The sequence below is a fragment of the Gopherus flavomarginatus genome, chromosome 2, assembly GCF_025201925.1.
Source record: "Gopherus flavomarginatus isolate rGopFla2 chromosome 2, rGopFla2.mat.asm, whole genome shotgun sequence".
Taxonomy (NCBI): domain Eukaryota; kingdom Metazoa; phylum Chordata; order Testudines; family Testudinidae; genus Gopherus; species Gopherus flavomarginatus.
In genome coordinates this window covers 152,141,576-152,162,514 of record NC_066618.1, presented here as the reverse complement: position 1 = coordinate 152,162,514, position 20,939 = coordinate 152,141,576, and positions in this window count along the sequence as shown.

Below are 20,939 nucleotides of genomic sequence, written 5' to 3'. Positions count from 1 at the left end.
CGCTCCCTACTGCATCACACCAGGGATGACAGGGAGTTCCCAGAGATGCGGGTCTCATCCCTGGCTTTCTGATGATCAGGTCTGAGCCACCTGAGCAGTACTCTGAATTTGCCACAGGTCCGTTGAAAGCCAACATGGCCAGCTTACCTGATTTTTCTTGGTACACATGGTCATTCTGGTACTCCCGGTACTTTAGTCACTGTCTTGCTCCCCTCACAGCAGCGATTTAGCAGAAGCTGACTGTGGTCCCGTGGCCAGGGAGCAGCGTGCTTAGCAAAGGACTTCTCGCTAGTGCAGGAGACAAGTAAGTCTGGTTTGGATTCCAAGTCAGGGTCTGGAATGGAAGGGTTAAATGTTGAGCAGTGGTGTTCGAACCAGGAGTTTGCTTCTGTTGCCTAGGAGTCACTCAGCCAGTCCAGGGTTAGAAAGGCCAAGAAACACAGATCCCTGGGATCGTGGGAGAGTGTTAGCAGCCTCTCAGCACATGAGGCTGGGGACCTAGACTCTCAATCTACATCCACACTGCAAAATGACAGACCCAGTGGGAATCAGGCTCAGACCCACCCCCCAACCTGTGTTCTATTGATCCAAGTCAGATTTGTTTGTAGACGGAACAGGGCATGGTGCTCAAACCTAGCCTAGGCTCACATTGCGGTGTAGACATACCCTAAGCTGCCCCACAAGCCAGATTTGTCTGGAGTAGGATGGAGCCGTCAGCACCACTCCTGTCCTGTGGGTTTGGGGCCCCTGTTGGGATGTGGGGAAGGCCTGGTGGTGAGGAGCCAGGGCGCTGGTGCCATGCTGTGACCCTGTGAGGATGGCAGCCCCTTTGCACACCCCCATCCAGATGAGCTCGATGGTCCCAGTGCCAGCGCTGTGGACACCCTCCGGAGGGCACCACTGCCAGGGCCTGTCAGGGAGCAGTGCAGAGGCCCAGCTCTTGGTTGGGGGTTAAAGGAGGCACAGAGGGCCCCTCCTGTGGGTCATGGTGTCTCGTGACATCCTGGAAATGTTACCAGAGATGGAGGCCTGGTGGGGAAGTGACAACATGCTGGGGTTAACCTTTAAATGTCAGCTCAGTGCTAGAGTGGTGATGGGGAATGCGGGAGGGGCTGGGAGAGGGCAGCAGACAGACAGATTTAGAAGCTGAGCTCTCCAAGTCAGAGTTACAGCTTCAGAGCCATTTTCCTCTGTGCCACAGGGCCTCATTCCTGCCCCTGTGGGGGTTAGCATGCCCGCCTCTGTCTCCCTGCTCTGTGCCTGAAACCAAGACAAAAGTCCCAGGGCAAAGAGGATGCTGGGGCAGGATTCCTGGGGCCCAGCTTCAGCAGCAGCGATTCATACCCTTGATCAGGACCAGGGCACCTGGGTGTCTCATGTTCTCCCACAGTGCCGGGGAAGCTGAAAAATCAAACTCTCCCCTGCTGGTTTGACATGTGACACATGTGAGGGGCTGTCATAATTAACATCCACAAAGTTGTTCATTTTCACAATGCTGCACAAACATGAGTCACCCAATTACCTTTTACAGCACCCCGGGATGTGGGAAAGCCTCTTGAATCCCATTGTACAGATGGGGAAACTGAGGCATGGAGAGGGGAAGGGACTCACCCAAGATCACGCAGCGAGAGAGCTGGGGCTTGACCCTAGGCATTCCAGTCCCTGTGCTCAGATGAAATCTTCAATGTATCGCTAAAAATGCCTACAAGGAACCAACAACCACCATTCCTAACAGTCAGCATCGCCTTGAAGGTTCCATTTATACATGGTTTATAAACGGCTGCTATGATTAATAGCCGTCCAAGCAGCACACTGCCAGGAGGCGGGTGTGTTGTACATGCTCATCTGCCACCTTGGACTCTATAATCAATTCTATGCAATCAATTAATCATTTAGTAACATGTCTATGAATAATTTATTAACCCTTTGTAAACTCTTTGTAAGTGGGGCCTCACAAGAAAGAGTGACCAGGTTCCTTGCACTGAAGCCTTAATGCTCTCATGCTACCCGTCACTCCCGTGGTTGCACCCTCGTGCAAATCCAGAGCAAGCAATCCTCTGGGGGAACTGCTCTGTTTCTAAGGGCTTGTCTACACTACAAAATTAGGTCGACTTAATTTAGGTAGACCTACAGCCACTGCAGTAATTCAATCAGCTGTTGGTGTCCACACTACCCTTCTGCCGATGAAGTGCGTGCTCAGCAGGAGCACTTGAATCGACGGAAGTGGGGCACTGTAGGGCACTGACAGCTAAGTGTGAGGCTCACAGCTGGATCCCCCCATCTGCCCAGGGTGACAGCCCGAGCTGTGAGCCAGGTGCAGGGTTCACAGCAGGGAATCTACCAACCTTTCTTGTCAAATTCAGGGCTCCAGCAGGGAGTGGTGAAATTGACAAGAATTTTAGCCAGCGGCGATGTAAGGAACAAGTGTCTACGCAGAAACTGCATCGCCCTAACTGCACTGACATATGTCCTATGCCTCTTGTAGTTAGGACAGTGCAGTAGTCCACATAAGTCAAAGCCTGGATCAGTCTGATCACCACGCTGCAGTTCCAGCCAATCCCCCTATAGCCCATGGCAGCATGACAGATCTGTGCTATAACTTTGCACAGCAGAGGGCCCCATCTTCCTGGTCTTTTGCGGCATGCAGGATCAGTCTTGCTATGGGTGAGTTCCTGGACTTTCAGCCGTCCTGTTCCTCAGACCAGTTAACCATTCACTTCCTGCTGTGCCTCTTAGTGTGTCAGTGGGTGCACCGCGTGTGGGCACGTAGCTGGATGTCTGTCAGTTTAGGCCTGGGTGTTTATATCTGCAGTTGCAGTTTTGTTCCTGGAGCCTGGGAGATTTGTGAGCTGTGTGCAGGGTTTCAAAGAGCCCTGGATGAACGGCACCCCACAATGGGCTGGAAGCCCCAGCTTCCCTGCCCCATCATGCCTCTGACTGCGTCAAAGACCAAAATATCATGAACAAAATTTCACATAATTTGATGTAAAGAATCTTTGCAAACCACAGTGTGAGGTGAGATGACTCAGAGCCCCGGCTTCTGATAACTGCCTCCCTTCAGTGCAGTGGGGCCGGGCTGGGGGGGAAATGCCGAGGGTCAGAGCTGTAGCTTGCGGGACGTTCCATTTTCACTCAGCTCTGAGTGACTGTAGTCGGGAGATGAATCACAGCTGCTACAGCTTCTCAGCCATCCTTCCCCTGAGGAGGTTGGGCACCAAGGCAATCAGAGGCAGCTCTGGCGAAACAGGGGCAAGGGCTCTGTCCAGATCCCCCCCACATAACGTGGGGCTGGAGGGTCTGCTGCTATGGCTCACGTCTACACTGCAATAAAAAACTCATTGCACCAAGTCTCGGAGCCTGGGTCAATTGATTCAGGCTCATGGGCTGCGAGGCTAAAAACTGAAGTGCAGATGTTCAGCTCAGGCTGGAGCCAGGGCTAGGAGACCCACTCCCATCATGTCTACACCGCAATTGTATAGCCCTGCAGCCCAAGTCAGCTGACCCAGGCCAGCCACAGCCATGGTGCAGGTCTTTTACTGCAGCGTAGAAGTACCCGTAGGGCCGGCATAATATGTTTACATGATGTGCCATGGCCCCTTCTAGAGACTGGTCTATGAAGAAAAAAATGGCCAGCTACAATAGAGTTACCAGGCCCACGTCTACACTGGGTGCTGAAGGCCTTGGGGTTCAAATCCTGCTCCCAACCTATGAATGTTAGGGTCACACAGAGGCATGCCACGAATGCCCCTGCCAGCCTCCTGGAGTCTCTAGCCCTCTGTTAGCTGTCTGTGTTTTCCCTTTGCTCTGCTGTGTGAGCAGCTAGCACCTGGGACTGGGGTCCTCTGATATGTGGGGCTTTGACTTGGCTCAGCCCACGGATCCCAGACTGCCTCAGGTCCAGACATTGTGATGTCATTCATAGCCACTGCCACGCACCCCTCCCTTCCTGCACAAGCAGCCCTGTTTCCCTGTTCATTGAATTCAGCGCCATGAGCTAAAGGAGAACACCCCTGAGCAGCCGCTATAACAAGGCTTATCCCCTGTGCAGAGCCCAACCACTGGAGGGAGACAGAAACACAGCTTGGAGCCAGTCCTGACAGGCACACTCCAGCCACTTGGTAATACTGTCTGGGAGTAAGGCCATGGGGAAGGCCCCACTTAACTTTGGGGTGAAGGAGATGTTAAATCTGTCTGGGCCCCCATCACTGTTGTATCTCAGCACCCCGCAATTTTTAATACATTGATCTGCCCCCCCATCTCCCAGTAGAAATTTAGGCCCCTACAGGGCCACTGAGTATTGGCCTGCTAAACCCAGGGTTGGGAGTTCAATCCTTAAGGGGGCCATTTAGGGATCTGGAGCAAAAATCTGCCTCGGGATTGGTCCTACTTTGAGGAGGGGGTTGGACTAGATACCTCCTGAGGTCCCTTCTAACCCTGAGATTCTATGAGCAGCAACTGAGCAGTGATTTTGTAAATGTCAGTGGTGATTTGGGCATTTACATGCCCCATGTGAAACTGGCTCTAAGTGATGTGGGGAGTCTGCTGTGGAGCTGGGAATTGCATAGATCCCCTGAATCCCAGGCTGGTGTCCTGCTCATGGCAGCATCCCTGGAATCTGGGCCTGTTGTTTGCAGCCTGAATGTTGCTAATTAACTATCTTCTTCATGGGCTTAAGAAAGTCCCTGCTCTGCTTTAATAGAAACCGGAGTCAAAAATAGAAAGCAGGGTGGTTTTGTCTCTTTCTCTTTATAACAATGCATATTATTAGTCTATTGCTGCTGTGAGCTTCCTTCCTGTGGTCCCAGCCAGTACAGTATCGGCCGGAACGTACTCAGCGTGAGCATCACTGCCTCCAAGTTCAATACACAGCTTGTCACCACTTCCCCTTTGGGTGAGGTTACAGTGAGCTGAGAACGGGACTGCACAATACGAGACAATACACAGGCTGGCTACGCAAATGGATGTGAATGAAGAACTGTATGTGTGTGACTGGCAGCAGGTGACTGGGAGCTGAGTGATTGTGTGGGAGCGTGTGTGTGTGCATAGTGAGTGTGCATGTGAGCATATGTGTGTAAGCATGGGTGTGCCGTCTATGTGCTTGGAATGAATCCCTACCCCTCTGTGCCTCAGTTTCCCACTTGTACACTAGGGACAATCACACTGTTTTGCCTTGGTAAAGCAACTGGGAATCTGCGGGTGAGAGACCTGAGGCTACTCCTGTTACTAGGGGCCATTGAGTACACCAGCAGAAGGCCTTGATGCCCTTCTGTGGCTGGTACAGCCCTAGTTATGTCCCCCCATTCCCCAGCCTCTCTCTCTGGCTCAAAGGTCCCCCTGAAGCTATTACTTCTTGGCATAATTTCCTGTCTCGGTATTGAAGCAATAAAATCAATACTGGCCATTCCCATCGCCCTCTGCAGAGCAGGCAGCCAGCCCTCTGGGAGAAGTGTGTTAACCTCAGTGTCCGAGAAACAACGTGGGTGCAGGATGCAGTTTCAGCCTGACGGAGCTCAGCATGAGGGATCGCTAGGAGTTATGAACAGTGGTGAGAATCCTGCCAGATGTCAGTGTTTGTGCTGGAGCCACGAAACATAGCATCATAGAGCTTAATGACAGAAGGGACCTCCAGGTCTGCGGTCTGACCTGTGTATCCAGGACCCCAACTCCCCACACCTGCACACTGAACCCAGCCCCTGAATCTGGGCTAGGGCTCAGGGGAGCTAGGTTCAATTCCTGGCACTGCCAGTGTGACCCTAGGCCAGTCTCTGCAGCTCCCCATCTCTGCAATGGTGAGAATAGCCCCTCCCTGGTGTGGGGAGACTGTCCGCTCTGCCAGGCAGGGGCTTCCTATGTGTGCCTACACCTAGTGCAGTAAAAACACTGACAATTGGAATTAATGGACGCTGCTGCTTCCCAGGGTCTGGCCAGTTTAGGGTGAACAGGGGGTGCAAAGGAAACAATGCAGCTACAGCACAAGCCTAGTCCCATTCACTGACTCTAATGCCTAGTGTTCCATTCTGATTTGCTAGCATCTCACACTCACCTTGCATGGCAGAGAGGACTGCACAAGGCGCAGGCCAGCAGCAGTTCAGACCCATGGCCTTGGGTGATTTACACTGTCCCCAATGCTCTTAGCCTCCCATGGAGATGGCATTGAGCAAAACCCTGTCCTGCTGAGGTTTCTTTGCAGCGGAAGGATTGGGAGTGCACCCTGTAGACGAGCACTGCACAGCAGGCCAGCTCACTCCCTCCAGCCTGCATGCGGGACCCAAACGGGCGCATTGCATTCCCAGCCAGGAAAAAGCTAACACACACTCCTGCTGCCTTTGATCTTGTGTATCGACTACCAGGATTAATCAGCTTGGGGTGCTTTGCTTCTCTTCGCAGTTTGAATAGACCAGCCAGCGTGATTTGATGTTGGCAGCAGAGAGCAAAGTACTGGGAGAGTTCTGTGCATTCACCTTCTCTCATGCACGACGTCTGGCTCTGGTGCCACATGGCCTTTGGGGAACCATGGTGACAAGGCTGGATTACCCAATAGGCAGACTAAGCACGTGCTTAGGGCACCAGCAAAGCAGGGGGCACCAAAAAAATGAGATTTTTTTTTTGAAAAAAATTGATATTTCCAAAAAAAGCATCAAAGTAGTCATCATGGGAAAAATCAGAACTTTGTTAGACTTCCTTACACTCCACTACACACTTTTCCACCGTTTTTCTGTTCTCTTTTTATTACTTATCCCCACCTAAACCAGGGCGCGTCCTACTAACATAGATTGAAATAATGCGAGGAAATCAGATCCTGTCATGTATTGCAATAAATTTATGTTTTATTATTGATATATTCTTCTGAGTTATACGTACTTGATTCATTTTTTTCTTTCATATATATATATATATATACATATATACACATAAAAATAGTGTACAACTCTATACCTGATCTTTCACATATTGATCAATTGAGTATTGCACTAAGATATGTGTCCCCCACAGACGGAAAACCAGTTGAACGATTTATAACATTCTTCAATTTGAAAAGCCACACTGGTGAAGAAATGGCAAATCAAGTACTGCATTATCTGTGCCAAGTTTACAAAACAGATTTCTCAAAGTGCAGAGGTCAATCTTATGACAACACTGCCAACATATCAGGGCGTTATCAAGGAATGCAGAAGATGCTTTTAGAACAGAACAAATATGCCATATTCATACTATGTGCTGCACACTCTCTCAATCTTGTTGGCCGCAGTGCTGTTGATTGTTGTCCTGTGGCAGTGAGGTTTTTCTCAACAGTCCAGTTACTTGATACATTTTTCTCTTCCTCAATACACCGATGGGCAGTTCTTAAAATATATTTGGGCAATGATCGTGTGTTGAAATCTCTTTCTAATACTCACTGGGAGGCACATGCAGTGGCAACAAGTGCAATTCTGGAGTCCTACTCAAAGATTGTGGATGTGCTAGAAAGTATAGCTGAAGACCAATCACAAAAGGGAGAAACTATACAAGAGGCAGAAAACATTGCAAGCAAGATGCAAGAACTAGAATTTGTATTCATGTTGACCATGTGGAATGAAATTTTACAACACTTTTACCACACAAATCAAGCACTCCAAGAAAAAGAATTGGATTTGAAAACATGTGCAGATCTCTGTCAATCATTAGCAGACCACTTACACACTTTGAGGAATGATTTTGAAAGATTTGAAGACATATCAAAAGATACCTTGCCTGATACTAACTATAAAGAAGCCCAGTCCCGCAAGTGAATCAGGAAAAAATAAGCAAATGATAGCAGTGCAACAGAAACAGCATTGAATCCTAGAGACAAATTTTGCGTGTCTACTTACTACACTATAATTGATACACTTGAAGCTCATATGAAGAGGAGAAGTGAAGTGTACAAAGAAGTATCTAGTAGATTTTCTTTTCTAAACGATATGGACTTATCTGATGAACAATATTCACAAGGTTCCCAAAAGCTAGTTGACTCATACCCTATTGACTTGAACATGAATCTCTGTGGAGAAGTACAGCAGTTCCACTGTTATATGCGTGCAAAGTTTAATGAAACAGGAAAAATGAAATTCAGTCACATTGATCTTCATGACACACTACTGAAAGACAGAATACAATGTGTATTTCCAAATGTAGAGATTGCACTACGTATTTTTCTAATATTGGTGATTACTAACTGCTCCACAGAATGCTCTTTTTCTCAGCTGAAAAGAATAAAAAGCCCTCAGAGAACAACAACATGTCAGGACAGACTTGATTCACTTTCCCTATTGTGTATGGAAGCGGGCATGCTTCGTTGAGTCAGAATTTTGCAATCATAAAATCTAGAAAGAAGCTATTTTAATTTCAGCATACATGTAAGTTTTGTGTCATTTTGAACAATAAAATTTTATTTTATGGTATTGTTTTTATTTTGAATTACATATGGGGGGGCACCATCATCTTTTCAGTGCTTAGGGCCTCTAAATGTCTTAATCTGGCCCTGCAATGGCGATACTGTCTTACCATCGCAAGGCCTGCCTCAGATCTCAAGATGAAATGACTTGGGTGATTTTCTCCCAAGGACCCAGATGTCCATGCTATTAACTCTTCACACAGTTTGTCACAGTTTACAGTGGCAGGCCATTGTCATTCTGGAGAGATGCAGGGCTGGGAGAGCAGGGGTCTCTGGGGTGGGATTGAGGAGCACCAGCAGAACAGTAGGGAAGTCAAGAGCTGAGATAGCAGGACTCTCGAGGTTGGGAATGAGGGGCATTGGCAGGGGGACCCCAAGCTATGCCTACCTTTAACTCACTTTCACAAGGACTAAATTTACCAAGATTTTAGAAAAAGAACCTAAACTATATTTACTGTTTTGCAGCAAATGTGTAAAATTCCCCTCTCCTCCCTCATACCTCCTCCCTTCCTGCTGGTGCTTGGGCTGGCCTGTAGCTGAGCCCCAAGGTTCCCAACAGCCCTCGAACCCTCCCAGGCTGCATCCCCCTTAGCCCATCCACTTGGCGGCCTTAGCAAACCCTGCTATTTCTGCTCCCTTTAATAATTTCATACCAGAGGAGAAATTCAAAGACCTTTGCAAGTGGGATTTCTCTTTCACTCTGACTGGAGGCCCTGCTTTGAGTCAGACCCTCTAGGGTGTGGAAAGAGCTTTCCTGTAATGAAAGGGTTAATCTTACCACAGAAACTCTCCTGAGTCATCCCATGTTCTCCGGTTCCATGGCCAAGCTCCCTAAGCCCCCCGCACAGTGTGGCATAACCCCCTGCCTTCCCCTACAGGGAGTGTGCCCCTGCCTGGCCCCAACAGCTCTCTCTCTCCTCTGGGACTTCACTAGGAGAAACAGACCCTGCACCTTTCCTCTCTTTTCATCTCTCCCTCTTCCTCCCGGCCTTGTTAATGAGAACAGCCACACGTTTACACTGGAGAGGATAGTAACCTTCCTGCGTCAGGGCGTGAGCAACCCCCTCAAGTGACAGGGTCAAGAAGGAAGTTCCCATGGGGCCAGGTTATTCCAGAACTGCCCACTAGAAGGGTTCTTACACTTTTTTGCCCAGAAGCTGCTGGTGCTGGATGGACCCAGGTCTGAGCAGGTCAGGCAATTCCTCTGTTCCTGTTACGGGAGTTAGACAATAATCTCAGAACTCCCATTTCAACTTCCTCTGGTCATTCATTTCTCACCCTGCTGTTACTGGGCCTATGTTTTGCTGCCTATCACACACCAGTTCTGCTTTTTTGCCGCTCCTGCTGCTGACTTTGGCTGAGTCACAAGGGGGGATTTTTGAGCTGTTTCAAAACTTCTACCAGAATATTAGCAGAGTCTTGGCTATAAAAAGAACAGAGCTCTCTCTGTAGACATGTCAGAAGCTTCTCTTTCTCCCCCCGGAATGGGTTACCAGGGCTTGAAGGAGTGGGAGGAGGGGGCTTCATAAGGCAACAGAAAAGGGACCAGGGAAGTTTTCTCTATAGCTTCTTAAAGTTTATGAGTAAATCCAGTGTGAGTAAAAGTGAAGGGCTCCTGCTAGTGCAGTGGGAGAAGCTCCAGACACAGGCTATTTGCCACTTTATCTGTCTGAAACCAGTACAGTCCAAGGCTACAGCCCCAGCGTGGATCCATTAAACCAGTTGAACAGTACAGCTCATTCTCCACTTGCCTCTGCACAGGTTTTGTACTGCTATCATTTACACTGGTGCTAGCCCCTAGTGTGGACCTAGGTTTACTGGTATAATGGTAAACATAGGAGAATAAGCTACAGGTATATGACACCTTATACCAGTATAACCGTGTCCACAGTAGAGGTTGTAGCGGTAACACTATATCAGTACAAAATCACACTCCTAACCAACATAGTTAACTTGGAACAATCACCAGTTGTAGAACAAGCCTTACTCTCCATCCCATGCTGCTCTGCCAGTGCCACTCAATCCTGACCTGCAACCCCTTGCTATTCCAGCCCTGGGCTCCCCACATACAGAATTGTGGGATCAGTGCAGTGTGGGATACCTACTGCAGTTGCTGGCCATTGACCTCTCAGTCCCAACCTGCAGGCTCCCTGCTATTCCAGCCCTGTAGTCTTCTCCGAGTACCAGCTGTGCTGAATTTTTGGTGGATTGTGACGTGCGAACGGGGAACATCCCAGTGATGGGCACATTAGAAATGCTTTCAACAGAATAGAACAGGGGTTCTCAAACTAGGGGTCGGGACCCCTCAGGGGGTCAGAAGGTTAATTACATGGGGTCACGAGTTGTCAGCCTCCACTCCAAACCCCGCTTTGCATCCAGCATTTATAATGGTGTTCAATATGTAAAAAGAAAAAATTTTCATTTACAAGGGTGGGGGTTGCACTCAGACTTGCTGTGTGAAAAGGGTCACCAGCACAAAAGTTTGAGAACCACTGGAATAGAATAATATCAGGAACATCAGAATGGCCAAACTGGCTCAACCCCAAGGTCCATCTAGTCCAGTATCCCAAGATCTCCAACAGAGACTAGCACTAGATGCTGTAGAGGAAGGTGTGAGAACCCTGCAGTGGCACATGTGGAGATAACCTGGTCCCCGTTGGTCCCATTCTGGGCTCTGAAGGTATGTCTACACAACAACAACAAAAAACCATTTGGCAGCAAGTCTCAGAGTCTAGGTCAACGCACTCAGGCTCACGCTACAGGGCTAAAAATAGTCATGCAGCTGTTCCACTTGAAACCCTCACCCCTCACTGTATTTCAGAGTCTGCGCGGGAACATCTACACAGCTATTTTTAGCCCTGCAGCACGAGCCCCACGCTGACCCAGGCTCTGAGACTCACTGCCGTGGGGGTTTTGCTGTGTAGACATACCCTAATCATCAGAGACTGGTTTAAACACTGAAGCGTGAGGTTTAATATCCCTGCCAGAATTTGTTGTCAAAACCAGGTTTGAGGGAAACTAAGTGGCTAAGACCTTTGCTCTAGGGTCTTCTCCTGCCAACATGATGCAGCACCTTAGAAGCACGAAGGAAGTATCTGGCTGCTCTGTGTCGAATACTGCGGTTTGCTGGCCGTCAACCTCTTCTGTTGTTGCTTTCATCTGCGATGAGTATTGACTCATACATTCCTGAAAGCGTCCTCTGATGCATTCTGAGAATTGGGCACAGGGGCACCGACTAAGGAGGGGAGGATAATATCCCTGCAGTCCAGGATTAGAGTGGCGAAAGACTGGTAAAGCGAGAGAGCCTGGCTAAGGCAAGGAATCTCCCTGTGCCCCCAATGCAGAGTGTTATCCACAATCCTCTGTACTTTTCAGGGCAGCTCTGTGGAAATGACATAATCTCTGGAGCTGCTAAAACTAAGGGGATTTTGGGAGTAACCATTGTATCATCATGTGGAGCTGAGCAAGCCAAGAGAGTGAGAAGGGTCGTTAGACATGGTGCTTCATGGTATGTCTCAGAGAAGAGAGCAGATGGCATGTTCCTGAAATGCTCAGACAGCTAGAGCTGGACAGAACTTTTCTGACAAAACATTTTTCCATCAGCAAATGCTGTTTTGTTGAAATAGAACCTTTGCATGGAAACAGTGATTTCAGGGGAGGGAGGGGGAATGGGGACAGGACATTTTGACCTTATTGGAAGGGAATGTTTCCATTTTTTGTTTCAGAGCAACTTTTTGTTTTGAAATGTATTTTTTTTGATAGTATATTATAAATTACAGTATAATCTAAAATATTTTAAAAGTCAAAATTGGAACAAAACCTTTGGATTTTATCAAAATGAAACATTTCAATTGACCCCAAAGGAAATATTTATGAAAAATTGGTTTCACAGGAAATTTGGAAGTAGAATGAAAACAAATTTGAAATGTGGGAATGACCTATGGAATGGGAATTCTAAGTTTCAGCCAGGTCTGCAGATGACAGTAAATTGGGAGGAGTTGCCAACATCTGTGAGGGTAGAGAAATCACAAGGATAGACTAGAAACCTGAGCAGAAAAATAACAACCTGAGTTTCAGTGTGGAAAAGTGCAGGTAACATGCAATAATCTGAAACCCAGGCTATGTTTACATTGTAGCTGGGAGGTGTGAATCCCAGGTTGTGTAGATGATCTGCACTAGCTCTGATCAAGCTAACGGCTAAAAATAGCACCATAGCTGGAGTAGTGGCTTGGACTAGCCACCCAAGTACATATCCACCCAGACCCCCTTGGTACATCCTCCCACAGCCGAGGCACTACCCATGCTCCCTGGTTACACTGTTATTTTAGCACACTAGCTCAAACAGAGCTACCATGTGTACATCTATGTGAGTTGGGAATAATATCCCATAGCACCAATGTAGAGACAGTCACAAATGCACAGTGATGAGGAGGCAGTGGGGAAGTAAGAATCCAAGAGACACGGAAGTGAGAGGGGATAGCATGTAGGGCATGAGTTTGCAATGCAAGAGGGAAGAAAAAAGGGCTAATGAAATTATCTATCCCCTGCTCATGAGCATCAGCATGAAACAGGCATGTGAAAGTCCCTCACTCTGTGGCCCTGGTGCAGCCATTCCTAGAATGCTCCATTCAGGTCTGGGTCCCTGGGTACCAGCAGGATCCTGGTGAACTGGAGACCGTTAAAAGAAAATCAACGTGAGCAGTCAGTGCGGACTGACCTGTGGGAGAAGATTAAAAGAGCTAAACAACCAGGCTGGATAAGTGCTGAGATGGCATTGTGATAGCAGCCACAGATAGCTGAGGAAAGGGAAAGAGGGTTCACTGAAGAGGGCACCAAGGAGTGTAAATAGAAGAGAGAGGTTTAAATAAAGGGACCTGAAACTGTCAGGGAAAACTGCCTCAGAGTGAGGTATCTGAGGCTGTAAAACATTCTGCTGTGGGAAGGGGGAGAGCTCTGGCCTGACAAAGCCCTAGCACAGTGGTTTTCAATCTCTTTTTATTTGCAGACCCCTAAAAAATCTCAAATGGAGGTGTGGACCCCTTTGGAAATCTTAGATATACTCTGCGAACCCCCAGCAGTCTGTGTACCACAGGTTGAAAACCACTGCCCTCGCAAATGTGCGGTAGGGAACAGTCCTGCACTGGCAGGAGGAGGGGTGGAACTGGAGTCACTCATTTCTGCATCGAATTTGGGTGCTAGGCTGCTCTGTTGCTGAGGTTTCCCCCTCAGAGTGATGCACCACTGGCCAGGGCACATGGTGGCTTTGGCCTTCATCTGAAGCATCAGGCATTCATCACTACCAAATGCAGGATCCTGGGGCAGACCCAGCAGAGAAATTCCTCTGTTTCCACTGCTCTGGATGGCGGGCATTCAGTCTCATGAGCTTCTTGGCTCAGATTGCCAGCAAAGGTCCAACTAGTCCATATGACCCCTGGGCTGAGACTCACCAAACCTGTATCAGGCACAAAGCACCCAACAAGTGTTGAAATTATTTGGTGCCTACCAGCTAGAGCTGGTGTCTTTGGAGGATGGATGACTCAGTGTCCCATCATGGAGGGCAAGGGCCATCAGTCAGACTGAGGAGTTCAGATTGCTGGTTGCCCTGCATGTCTGCTTCCCAAGCTCTCACTGATGCAGCGGTGCTGATATTACACTCAGCTCGCTGGAGAGGAAGCTTTTGTTCTGCTATTGGAAAGTACGGCACACTCATTCAGCAAGCCACCCCGAGCCACAGTTACAACAGCCCCAAAAAGCCCAGGTGTTCCAGTAATGAAAGAGTTAATCACACACACATATATTCACACACAAGCCACTTCCCTGAGTCTTGGGATGACTCACAGCCCACCACTCTGTCCGCTGGTAGAATTAACACAAGCAACCACAGAGCTCTTCCTCTGGACTCAGAGATGAACTGGTATTTACCACCACTCTCCTCCATCTCCTTCTTGCATTCTGGACCCAGCCTAACTAGCTAGGGCACCTATTGGAAAACGCAGCAAGTGACTATTGATTGGACCACAAAGACTGTCTGGACTAAACATGGACAGCCAGCTCAGTGGAGCTGGAACTGTAGCAGGACCGTCCAGCTGAACTCTGAGCCCTCCTCTGAGGACAGAGACCTCCTTCAGTGTGTCTAGAAGGTTGTTTGTGGCCGAAACGGTAACTTTTCCTGTTTCACTACAATAGATAGAAATAGTCTGGTTGAACAAGGCTCGGCCTTGAATGCCATTGACATTCAGAGGAGTACAATGTAAGACATGCAAATTTACAGCACGGCTCTTACTAGGTATCCAGACTCCTGAGCTCTATCCTCATCTCTCTACTGATTCTTTGAGTGGCCTTGGGCAAGCCCTTTCATCTTCCTGTGCCTCCTTTCCCCATCTCTAAGGTGGGGATAGTGGTTCTTTCCTGCCTGCTGTGAGGCTTAGTTCATATATGTTTGTCAGGAGCACTGAGATCCTTGGACAGTACAAGGAGTTGACCTGTATGAGGCGTAAGCCCTCTGTGCAGTAGTGAGACTGGCAGTGATGCTACAAGGCCTTGGCAGAGATGGTGCCAGGGGTGTGCGTGGCAGCTGAGCACTGAGAACAGGAGAATGAGGAGTTGGCTGTCTAGTTTTAATGGTGTTGAGCACCTTTGAAAATCAGGCCATGTCTGTCCTCTCCTCTGGTACCTGGTTAACCATTTATGCTGTTAACTAAACAACAGCACCTGCAGCCAAGCCATAAAGAGAAGAGTCACTTCCTAAACAGATGTGTGATGGACACCATCTTGGCCAAACAGGGACTCGAGCATTAGATGACTCCTGAGTTAGATGCAGGAGTCTTTACAGTTGGAACTGTAGCAGGCTCACATCTTCTGTGGATAAAGCTCTGATGAGAAGGAGTCACACACTGACCTGTGGGTTATAGAAGCACAGGGCCAGAATTTGGCAGCATTCCCTGGGCCTGCACAATTGCCCTTAGTGAAATTGCCCGGGTGTAATTGAAGGTAGACCTTGGCCTGCTGAGTTTGTGCTTCCTCCAGGGCCTGTGTGGATTCTTGTATGAGTGCAGTCCCAGCGGTGGGGTATGTGACGTGAGTGAAAAGGTCACTTGCACATCTCAAGCATTTCTAGTCTTTGCAAAAATTACTTTTTGATCGCAGTATGGTTAGTACACCAGTCAGTGGTTACCAATATTTGCTATTTGCATGGTATCTTGGGCGAGCTGAGTCACAAGGCATTGTTTCTGGGTTCTGACTGGATGATCTAAGGCAGTTTTATTAAATGGGAGGTGGCTCTTTTGGTCTGTTTTGCAATTCATCCATGAAAATTGGCAGCTTTTCAATTAATCTATTACGTGGGCGATAAGAAGAGATTTTGGACGGAGCTGCATTGGGCATATCCAGTGTATATACACTTGGGATATACATACCAGTATAAGTCACTATTGAGTGGGTTGTCACCCTCTGTGCCAAATCCACAGAGAATGAGTTCTGTTATAGCTGTTACTACAGGAGCCATAACCTCAAGTCAAAAGTTGTCAAACTGCTGTGCCCTGTGCTTTTAGCCCTGGAGGTTACTGGTTCAGTTCCTGATCATGATAACCATTGCACTGGTATTCACAAGGCTTTTGCTTTCTGACAACAGGTGTGAGAGTGAGACTTGCTGGCCTGAACATTTGTGACTTAGGAGCACTAGTGCACACCAGTGAGGTGCATAGCGGAGAGCTTGAATCCAAAGTATATTCACAAAGACTTTTTTGCTCTATTCACCCAGCTATACTGTAAGAAGCAACAGCAGTTAATGCATGAGGCACCAAACAGGGGCTGTGACGGTGCGAGTTCTAGCCCTAGCTCTGCTGATTTTTGACCTGCAGCAAAATATTTCTGTGTTCATAGAATATCAGGGTTGGAAGGGACCTCAGGAGGTATCTAGTCCTAACCCCCTGCTCAAAGCAGGACCAAGCTCCAATTTTTACCCTAAATGGCCCCCTCAGGGATTGAACTCACACCCCTAAATTTAGCAAGCCAATGCGCAAACCACTGAGTTATCCCTACCCCCCAATGACTTTGTTTCCCCACCTGTGAAGGTGGGACTAATGATGAAACCAACCTTGAAATGCATTCAGCTGGTGATGAAAAATGCTAAAAATTATTATTTGCCTCTGAGCTAACTCACCCTCAGCTTCTTGTCCTTGTTAATTACAAACCTGGTGCAGGTCTCCAAAACGCCAAGAGAAGGGGCAATATAAACATATTTTTAATAATTTTAAGCCACTGTCTAATTCTCCGAGTTGTGGATCTCTTATCTGTGTTTTATGTCCAGCTGTTGCTGCTTGGAAGTGAGCACATATTTTGCTCTGAAATCTGTATCCTGAATGAGCCATTCTTTTTTCCTCCAGATCTTACTCATGATTTGCAATCCCAGTGTAACGTTTTCACATTGTGTATGCACATCTCATCCAGGCTAAGAGCTGCACTTGGTGATGTAAGCTGATATTTTAATTCTCTTACAAGGAATGGTGTTTAGAGGAATGACTTAAGTGGATTACTCATCTTCTGTAATAATTTGGCAACGCTCCCGTTCTATTCCTAGACATGACGCTTGATGCTTTGATTCTTCTTTTTTTAACGAGAAATTACACTCATGTGTTTTTCAAAGGCTGACTCCGCCCCCTTTATGAGCACTGCATTCTGGGAAATGTAGTATCTCTGCATTAAAGGAACAGGGCAGCTCTGAAAAGCAAACTGCACACTTCTGAGTATTGACAGCTACTTCCTCCATCCAGCACCCACCTCAAGGAGCTGGGCCAGGTGCTGAGGAGATACATAAGGGGCAAGAGGGAGAAAGAGAAAGACGTGCATGAAGGCGTCTTTATGCCAGCCACAGAAGCTTCCCTGAGCCCCCTAATGTGATCTTAGCAGAGGGAGGATACATTACCAGTTAATTTTCTTGTGATGCATTCAGATACCATGCTGCTATGTGGGATAGATGGATGGATGGATGGATCTATCTTTCTATGGATGAAGGAAGGATCCTTCTGTGGATGGATGGCTTGATGAATAAATGGATGGATAAACAATCCATGCCCCTATGGACACTCTGGTGCTGCCCTTCCCTCTGACAACTGCTGTGCAGAGTCCCTGTGAAGCTGGGGTTGGCACCTCTGTGCCATGCAGGGGTTGTGCACCCCAATCACAGCACCTTTGCAGGAGAACAACAGCAGAGGAGTCTCCAGGGGTGCAGAGGAGAGGACTGGTTTAGCCTCTCGTTGCACAGGAGATGTATTTAAATAATATTCATGGTGGAGCTTTAACTCAAACAGAAATGACAACACAAACCCCCAGGAGTAGGAAAACATCATGCACGGACTTGCAAGGGACTGGTCTTAAGATCAGCACTTTGCAGGAACCCTTTTCAGGAGCATAATAAGGGCTCAGTCCATCTGGGCAGAAATATAGCCTGCATTTGGTGGTTTACAGCATGACTGTAACTGCTAGCCCCTCATATCTTCTTTCACACCATAAAGGAAGGAATTTCATCCAGGGGCTCCCCACACCCTGAGATTGGCTTGGTTCAATTTTGTTTGGATAAAGGGCCTTCTATCCATGCCAAGCTGCATTGCTATTGGTTGTTCAGATATTACAGCAACAAGCACAGTACAAATACTGAGTTAGGTTATTACTGAAAAGAGCCACCGAAACAAGGTCTTGTTCTAAACACACTCGCATAACAAATGGAAAGGAAATTCACACATGTAGGAGGAAAGGGTGACTCAGTCCCACTGGTATTCAAGCCTGAGATTCCTGAGTCCAGGTATTTCAAAGTTGAGGTTTAGGCATGGGAAACCATCCCCTCTGCTCTAAGATCTCAGTGCTTGGCTGAGATCAAACAACACTGATTGTGATCACGAAAGCCCAGCAAGAGCTGTTTTGTGGCCTGGAAACCAATCCAGCTATTCCGGACAGAAGGACAGAATACAGAGTGAAAGATACAATTATCCAATATGGCCTAGATTCAAAGTCCAATCAAATCAGTGAAAATCAATCAATTGACTTTATTGGGTTTGGATCAAGCCCTATATTAGCTTTCTCACCACAGTGACTCCAATTAATTTACATCTCCACATCCTTTGGAAGGTGCAAACCCCATGTACGCACAAGAGTTCATTAATTTTTATTATATTAATAGAATAGTTAACACTCAGGCACAAAACCACCATCTTCTCCATCTGACAATACAGACTATATCTCAGATGATGCAGTTCTCAGTTCAAGGCCTACAGTCTTCAGAGTACTGTAAATTCATACATTTCTAACAGTTAACTTATTACATTATCCCATTCTTACCCCACACCCCTCCTCAGACAGAGATCTCTGCTAATTCAGTTTTACATCTCACTGCCTTACGAAGCCAAATAAAACTGTCAGTGATTATATTTTTTGAATAGCTATGGCTCTGGGCAATACATATAATCACAATCACTATGTATAACACCAGGCGTTATTTTACTGTGCCAGTCAGAGATCAATTTCCAGTAAATCCTTAGCTTGAGTCCCCGCATGGCTAGATAGTTAACTCTATGTGGCTTTTCTAGGGACTGGACCTCACTCACTCACTCACTTTATCTAATTTCAGACATGTGCATGATACTCACATACTGTAATGCCCAATCCTGCAAGGTACTGACTGCCTTAACTCCCAGTAATATCAATATGAATTGAGGTCACACAGCAGGACTGGACTCATAATAAATTGAGGAACCATGTAATGAATTGCAGAACCATTGTATTCAGCTGCATTGCCTCACATGAGTAATGTGGCCAGCCTCAGTCCAACAAAACCTATATCCCGCATTACCCATCATGTACTATCTAGGTCATCTAGGGACCAGATGTTCAGTAGCACTGAGCAGATACCTCTCCTATTGGCTTCACTTCGAGCTTCAGGTGTGCAGCACCACAGAAAATCAAGCCCCATCTCTCTCTGTCTCTGTCACTAGCTCTAGCTCTATGTCTATATCTATCTTATCAACTCATTGGGGGATTATTGTAGGAAAGTTTCTTGGATGGGGTTATTTGAACCAAGAGAAGGAAGTCATAAAAAGAATGAATCATGCACTGTACCTTACACCACAGCCCTTCCTGTGCTGTCCTTTCTCTCTGATCAGTTACAACAATATAGTAGAATATTTTTCCAGCCTCCCCCACCTCTCCTGTGCTATTGCACTGAGGAACACAACTCTAGTTTCCTGTTTTTTCACAAAAGAAAGGAAATAATGCAACCCTTTCCTTTTAAGTTTTTGCAATGACAGTAACACAACAAAATGTGAGACAACAGTACAATCATAGCTGGAATGTTATATAAAGCAGGCTGTCCTCCCCCTGCTTTGCCCATCATCACAGCCTCTTCCAGTTTATCCCTGTCTGTGACACTCACCTTACCCTTCCCTTCACCAGCCTCAGCCAGGTACTTGTTCAGGATGCAGGAGCGGCACCAGTGTTTTTGGCGCCCTAGGCACACGGTCATTTCGCCGCCCCGAGCGCCAGTCCCGCGGCTCCGGTGGACCTGCCACAGGCATTCCTGTGGAGGGTCTGCTGGTCCCGCAGCTCCAGTGGACCTGCCACAGGCATTCCTGTGGAGGGTCTGCTGGTCCCGCAGCTCCAGTGGACCTGCCACAGGCATTCCTGTGGAGGGTCTGCTGGTCCCGCAGCTCCGGTGGACCTGCCGCAGGCGTTCCTGAGGAGGGTACGCTGGTCCCGCGGCTCCGATGGACCTGCCGCAGGCGTACCTGCAGGAGGTCCACCGGAACCACGGGACCAGCGGACCCTCCGCAGGCACGCCTGCGGCAGGTCCACCGGAGCCGCCTACTGCCCCTCTGACAAAATAATGCCCCCCAATAATCCTGGCGCCCTAGGCGATTGCCTAGGTCGCCTAAATGGAAGAGCCGGCCCTGTCAGGATGTGGCCACATTTCAAAATGTGGCTGGTATAGGCAGACCAGCAGTCCCTCTTAGTGGAGACTCAGTTTATACTGGCCAAAAAATAAGGGGCGGGGGGTGTTTTGGTGGCATAGTTTATATCAGTTCCCTGAGCAAAATAAGCTTCCACGGCAAAAGCACTTTTTGTCAGTATAACTGAGACTATACAAGGGCTTTCGTTGGCACAGCAATGTCATGAAAACTCAAATAGCAATGCTGGCAAAACTTTGAAGTGGAAACCTAGCCTCACACCTACCTGCATCATTACTGCTTAGATTTTTTATTTTGAAATGTACTTTTTTTAAACTGCAGCAGCTACCACTGTGAAAGCAATAAAGCTTCTGCAGTGAATTGCTATGTTCTTTCAGAACAGAGATTAGGAGGCAATTTAAAGATCATTGCAAAACTCCAGAATGTTACAGTGCATTTTAGCAACACTGTATAACAGGCTCCGGCAACCTGAGATCCCCTAGTCACTCCCCCGGCTGTGCCATGTGGGTTAGTGGATCATTTTCACGCAGGCTAAAATCAATTCGTTTTTTGTTTCCACCCAATGAACCCTT